The 7,683-nt window shown below is 34.0% G+C and overlaps 1 pseudogene; it reads left to right on the top strand.

The window, feature by feature from the left end:
* Positions 1-421: 421 nt before the first annotated feature.
* LOC143645071 (ubiquitin-conjugating enzyme E2 variant 2-like) lies at positions 422-6,822 on the top strand (annotated as a pseudogene).
* The last annotated feature ends 861 nt before the right edge of the window (positions 6,823-7,683 follow it).

Here is a 7,683-nt window from a genome sequence, read left to right as displayed (position 1 = left end):
AATGACAGACCTTTAAACCCTGAGATTTTTTAGCTATAATCTAAATCATATTGGGATGGTAATTTTAAAAAGTATTCATTTTTATGAAAGTGCAAATTGTGTCTTTCTTTTCTTGTCATTTAAGAAGCAGGTGAATTTTAGTTACGGAATTCGGCTAAGTTTATACTTCTATTTATTTTTATTTTTATGGATATAGGGAGATAATATTTGAACAAAATAAATGAGAAGAAAACAAGTTTAAGATTTTGTTCCAGCTGTGACATCCACAAACTCAGCATGATATTTTGAATTTATGTGGAAAATTCCTTCAGTGAGGTCCATTTATCAGCAGAGACGGACCTAAGGCATAACCAAAAGTAAACCACAAAAAACAAAAGAAAAGAAAAAATTAAAAAAAACAAAAAAACAAAAGTTGTATCGGATGGCTTTAATTCAACAGCTGTGGCTCGTGGCTACAGAAAATGTAAGCAGGAAATAACTGTCCAGAATGAAGACTGTATTTATGTCACTGTGCTCCGTGCTTGACAGAGCACTTTCTGGAAGAGCAGCATTAGCAGCCTGCAGGGCACTGGGTGGAAAGTGAGCAAGGGATGATGTATGGAGGTGGGGGAATGGTGAGAGGAGCTGATGATGTGCGATTTGAAGGGAAAAAGACTTAGAGACAATATGTATGCCCTCAGCTATTTAAAAGCATGGTCCTGTGGGAGAAAGATTAGAATGGGCGTGTGTTGCTCCAAACACCAAGACTCAGAACCAAGACTAGCCACCTAGTTATGATCTTTCTGTCTATATATTTATCTCTATCTATCTACAATCACTGTATGATTTAAGCTGTATAAAGAAGAAAATTTCTCATATAACATGTTCCAGTAATCATATGTTCTTAAAAATGGGAGAAACCATAATGATCGGTCGTTCATTTAAAAAAAAATCAAATATTAGCATACAAAAATAGCAATTTTATATAGATCAATCAAATATTTTTATGTTAATAGTGCATTGGAAAGGGCAATGGGAAACTTCAAGTAAGCGTGTAATTGTACTACAGTATGCTAAGTGTCACAAGAGAAATATTTAGCGGCATTAGGCTATGGCACATCCATACTTATAATGTAAAATATCCCTGCAAGAAAAACCAACATCCAAAACTGTAGCAATCTAAAGAAAGTAACTTTTAAAAAATCAGCTTTCTCATACAGAAATAACCATTCATATATTTAATGTATTTAATAAATTTAATTGGCAAACTTCTCAAAGATAATTGTTTGTGATTGAATATACAAATAACTCCCATTTCCACAGCTCCAGTGTACGTGAGTGGACTTTCAATGGAGCATATGAGGAAGCTTTCCCATCTCAGATTTTCTAAAAACTTTATAAACTATGGCTTCATCCAGTAGTTATTTAACTTGCTATTGAATAAAATTAAGGAATTGTTTAAAACCTTTTAAGAAATGTATTTTGAAAGAATTCCCATTGAACTTCATCCACCTCAATAAAAAGTATTAAAAAACACACACTCAAAAACTCTTCTTTTTTTGCCCCTTAACCTCCCAACTATTTATTTATCAATTTATTTTTGTCTTCATTCTTTTACTCATCAGTCCATATCCTGGATAGAGGGAGTGTCAAGGTTTTCACAGTCACAGGTCACAACGTAAAAGCTACATGGTTATACAATCACCATGAAGAATCAAGGCTACTGGAAAACAGTCCAAAAATTTCAGGTCTTTCCTTTTAGCTCTTCTAATACACTAGAAACTAAAAAAGAATATCTACATAATGCATAAAAATAACCTCCAGAATGACCTCTCTAGTCTATTTGAAATGTCTTACCCTCTGATGCTTTATTTTGATCCATTTCTCTTTCCCCTTTTGTTCAAGAAGACTTTCTCAATCCCATGATGCCAGAACCTGGCTTATTCCCAAGAATTATGTCCTGCATTGTCAGGGAAATTTACATCCTGGGAGTCATATCCCATGCAGGGTAAGGAGGGCATTGAATTCATCTGTAGAGTTGGCTTAGAGAGAGAGGCCACATCTGAGCAACAAAAGAGTTTCTCTGGGGGTGACTCTTAGGCATAATTGTAAGTAGGCTAAGCTTCTCCTTTGCAGGAATAAGAAAAATCTCTTAATAAGTATTATCTTTCACGTTATTTCATTTTGTAAAAATAATCCCAAGAAACAGGTAGATTTCTTCATACCAATGTTTATCTCCGTTACATTAAAAATTGATCCTTTGAAAGCAAATATGATGTTTTTCATTTTGTCTTTCATTATAAAAAAAGAAAAAATGAATATAAATGTACCTGAAAAGTACAAACCAATTCTTGTAAATAAGGGAAAAATAAAATAATTATATAGTAAGAAAATTTAAATGAAAAACTGAAAATCTATCTTATGATCTCTAATCTAGAGAGCACTCATGAGCAATATATTATTTGGATGATATGTATGGACAAGGGTGAAATGACTTATTCAGGAGACCCAGTGTCTTAGTTTGCCAGAGCTGCTCTCACAAATACCGTATAGTGGGTTGGCTTAAGCAAGAGAAGACATTTATTGTCTCAAGGTTTCAGAGGCTGAAAGTCCAACGTCTTGCAAGACATTGGCAAGGTGTGAGTTCTCCAAAGTCCATAGTCGTCCAGCAAAATTCTTACACATGGCTATCTCTTCCTCCTTGCATCTTCTCTTTTGGTTTTTCATTACTTCTGGAGTCTGATTTCTTCCTCTGGCTTTCTCTGACTTCTGCCTTCCATGTCTTCTAGCTTCTTCCGGTTTCTAATTTCAGCTGAGTGGCTGCGTCTGAATTTCCTTTGTTTATGAGAACTCCAGTCATTTGGCAAAGGTCCCCCCTGATTCAATCTGGCTTCATCTAAACAGGACCTTCAAAGATCCTATTCACAAATGAGTTCGCATCTTAACTTATTATTACTCATATGTAGCTCCACTTTTATATTTTTCTTAACTGTACAAAAAGTAATGTATTCTGTAATAGTTTTAGAACTAAAGATGCCCATATTCTAAAACTGCATTTAAATAAGTGTTTTGCAAATCAAAACGTTAATGTTTAAATAGGCATCAAAATCTATAAAGTAAAATATTAGTCATCTTCAAAACAATGCTTTTAAATTCTGACCTACATTTTATAATTATTTGGATTTGTTTTGTTCCACTGAATGTTTAAATTATTTTGCTGTGCTTGAACATTGCATTTCAAGTTCAGGCTGCTTTTACAACTTCTATGAGTTGGCACTGTGTTGTGGGTAAGCCATATTGTGATTATCTATCTGTATATGCATACATCTGTATGTATCTTTCTTATAAAATATTTTGTCCACATTGCAATCAAAAAGCTTCAAATTTTAAATAGGATGTTTATGTCTTAAAATCACAGTAACTCTAAACTAAAAGAAACTTTCAAAAATCACCAAATATGGCTACGCTTGACCCTTGAAGTTTCCCTATAATATCCCCAATCATCACCGTTTCTCAAGATAAATAACAGTATCCTTTTCATTTTGCTTCAAGAAATTGTCATTTTATTTGGGACAGAACTTTCATTGTTATGACTTTCATCGATTGGGTTTTGTTCTATTCTTTAAGAAGTTAGGGTGGAACAATTCAAATGTTGCCGTTTGACTCAGAACCAGCTAAATTTCACTGAGTGATTTCTGTGTACCAGGCTCTATGAAAACTATTTTGTATGCATTATTAGCTCATTTATTCAATTTACCAAATCTAGAATGTATGTATCTGTAATGTTCTGACAATGGTTTTACATCTCCAAGCTTAGTATGTCCGATTTCTTCAATGAAATAGGCCTTCAGCTACTTCTTTTGTGCCAGTGTTTTGAATTCCATCACAATCCCGGTTACTTTCTTGGCTTTGTCTCTAGCCTGTTGAAACAGTCCTGCAACATGGCCAGTAATGTATTCTGGAGATATTCCTGCTCTTTGTTATTCTCCAGTAACTTGAAAAGGATATCCTTATCAAGGAATATAAGAATGCCATGGGTCTTGGGACAGTGTTGCCAGTTTCCAAAAAAGAGAAAAAAGGAGACAAATGGATCTCAAGCCTTATAGTCTCAACCCACCAGGATGATAAGTATTCAGTATAATAGTATATATCAGTAAATAGAATATAAGCTTTAGTAAGTACTCATAAAATAATAAGCTATGTTTAAAATCCCTTTGCCTATTAAGCATATAGACATAGTCACTTTTCTTGGGCTGGTGAGAAACTCTTTTTCATGAATCTTGTCTGAGATCAATCTATTTTGCATTTTATATTACTGGAATGATAAAAAAAATACATTACAAAGATACATAATTAGGGTAAGCAGCGCACTTAGTATATATTTGCAATTTCATATAACTAAATGATAATTCTGCTATGAATTGTCCCTAATTATTTTTGCAACTGAGATGGGTAGGGGTTGTTTCTGTGAGTGTAACTCTTGCTAATCTATTCCACCATTCTTTCCCATTGTAAAATGCTAAATGTGATTATGAAAGGTCATCACTCTGTTATTGACACTAAGTTAAGTGAATTACTTTAGGAATGTGGTCAAGGTGTGGAGTTTGTGGTAAGCAAAAATACTCTCCTTCAGATTTTGAGCAAATACAGGGAATATGTTAACAGATGTAGCTGTTTATGTGTTTAAATTATCATTAATACATACTATATGTTACTTTTTTGGAGTAATAATTCATTAGATTACTAAAAGATTACATTTAAATAGTGGCACAAAAGGATTGCTGCTATTAATTCGTCTTTCAAAGATAGAAAATGGCATTTCCTGAAGAAGTCACAAATATTGAAGTGTGACTTGTTCAATCTTCAAGTCCTAGACAACTCTGCTACTACCACATAGCTTTGTTTTTTTCATAATTGAGACTTTATTGGTTGTTTTAAAGACCAGCACATAGACATTATGAATAATTCAGCACAAAAAATGTATGTGCTGAAAATCTAAAAATCCAAGTAGTTGTAATTCTTAAGACAAAACAGTGACTTCTTAGCCTAAAATTTGGAGGTAAATTTTCGTTACGAGGATATCAAGTACCAAAATGTTCAAATATTGATAAGCTATTCTGTGGTAAGTCCTGCTAATTTGCACTTTAATCCCATACACACTACAGATCCTGCAGACCCATCTACCGCTGGTTAGTTGTGCTCTGTTTGGTCCAGATGAGCTAAGCTCCATGACTTCATGGTTGACAGTGACTTTATATGTATATGTGTACTGGTATATAGTAATAAGATCTATGGTTTTAAATTATGCTCTCTGGAAGACTACCTAAAGTATGCATAACAACCATATAAATTTTTCTCTTTCAATGTGACCCAGCTTGTGCATAGGTAGAATTCATCTATGCACATTGGGTCACATTCATTCATGCAGTAATACCCCAAATGTATGCTGAGCATTGTGTGCCAAAGGCTCTGCAGGTTGAGCATAGCAATTAGCAAACATAGTAAATGAAAATAACTGCCATCACAAAGCATATATTCTAGTTGGCAAGTTCATCCAGTAAATGAAATGAATAAATAAATTACAAAGTTGGTAGAAGGTGACAGGTGCTATAGAGAGAAATGAATAGAGATAGACTGAATTTGGGATTGTATCAGAAATCCTCTTGAGAAGATAACATAAGAGCCAAGAATTGAATGACAGACAGATGTTCTGAGGGAATTTAACATATGTACTATTGATAATACTCCATAGTCATGCTTGAAGACTTATTTTTCTGACAGCCAAGGAAGATTTTTAGCAGGAACTAGCTACTCTTCTCCCACCATCCTAAAGGGAATTGCTGTTTGCCACCCCAGCTTATATAGCAGAATTCCTTTTTTTCCCCTAAGATTTTATCTGGTTTCTTGACAAGCTAGATATTGTCGGACTCAGCCCCTACATTCCCACTGTCAAGGTCTACAAAACATGTTTTGGCATATGGTCTTGTTTATGATCTTTTAACCTTTATTTATTATAGCTACACATGGGGTGATCATTTGGGAGAGACTGAACACTGGAATGGCAGATCTATTTGAGGCCATCTGGAGATTCTGAAGAACAAGAAGTTTGTTTCTTATGGAACACAATTTTAGAAGGATTACATAAAATTAACTGGAAAAGTTCTGCATAACCTCATTGAAGAACATGATATGGTGGCACGTGAGATATCTGATGAATGGATCAAGAGATGGATAAATGTGTAGGTGTGTACTTGTATTTCTATGCTGGAGGCTAGAATTCTAGAGTAATCTATCAACTTCTGACCCCTGGTCTCTTAGGTTTTAAAAAGTAAAATTTCTATTATGAGCAAAAAGTTTTCATTTTCCTTTAGTTTTAGCAATGGACATAGTAGTCCCAGAGATTTCCTGAATATATTAAAGGCATATATTCCTAAAATTGCCTGAAGGTGATAGAGTAAAGAAATGTGAAAAATAATTTTTTGAATGATCTTGTTACTTGGCATCCATTTAAAAATCTCCTTTGTGGGTTTGGGCTGCAGAAGAAGATGGCAGGTGAGCTCCACAGACAAATTATGAAAACAGAATATATAGCCTGAAAGTAAGGTATAGACCTAAATACCCAGAAGCACCTCCATCAGTTAGATTTATCACAAAACTTAATTTGAATGGAATGAATAATTCCAGTGAATGATGGATGCACAGCACATACCAGTGTTAACAAAATGGCAAAATTTGTATCATATTAAAGTTGTACTTCAAGACCTAAGACATCTAATGATGGCAAAAGAAAATATGAAGATTCCACAGCCACCAGAAGGACAAACATACAGCAATCAATTTTAGTGGAGTTCAAATTCATATTAAATCAACAACTTTCTACTCAGGTTACTGTCTTGATTAAGTATCACAATGCAGAATATCCACACATAAAGTAAAAGAATTCCATCTGGTAAACATCACCTGGACATTTGTAAGAATATATTTAATATGTGTATACCCATTATGTTTTCAGGTAACGGGAGGAAAAATGCAGCATAATTCTTTTTTTCTCTTACCAAGGCACTGTCATTTAAGCATATACCAGGAGTGCTCAAAGTAGAATTCAGGTTTACCAGAGAAAAACATGGCAATTGCCATGGTTGAGCCCTTGGTTCAATTCCTGGTGCCTGCCCATGAAAAAAGAAAAGAAAAGCACAGCAAGGAGCATCAGATTGCTGTGGAAGGATATGTGTGTCTGAAAACTAATTTCAAGAAGAGAAAACATAAATGACATGATTTATCCACTTGCTTAATGAGAGAGCTTCAGTTTTAATTGTTTAAAGTAGTAGGTATAATGAATATTGTTGTGAATTGTATTAATTTTTGAAGCATTGTGAGTGCTATGAGTATAAAAAATATGTTCGGGATTGTTTTGATACCTGTATTTATAATAAAAAACGTTTGGGAGTGTCAGTGAATTTCTGTTAAATGCTGTTCCCTGTGTGTAACTAGTAACACACATGGCAAATATTTGTTTAGTCTTTGTTTAACAAATCATGCTTTGAAGTTTAAGTGAAATCATCTAAAAGGAAATAGGTGTATGGATATGTGATTTTGAAATTAAGGTTAGTCGTAAAATGTAAATAAAATGTGGAAAGTAAAAAAAAAAGTTTACCTCGTGAACTTTGAACGTGAGCTGTCACCTAGCAGCAATGATAATTGTTT

Source organism: Tamandua tetradactyla, chromosome 8 (assembly GCF_023851605.1).
Source record: "Tamandua tetradactyla isolate mTamTet1 chromosome 8, mTamTet1.pri, whole genome shotgun sequence".
Lineage (NCBI taxonomy): Eukaryota > Metazoa > Chordata > Mammalia > Pilosa > Myrmecophagidae > Tamandua > Tamandua tetradactyla.
The sequence above is the reverse complement of the archived record's forward strand: the minus strand, read 5'-3'. Positions and strand labels throughout refer to the sequence as shown.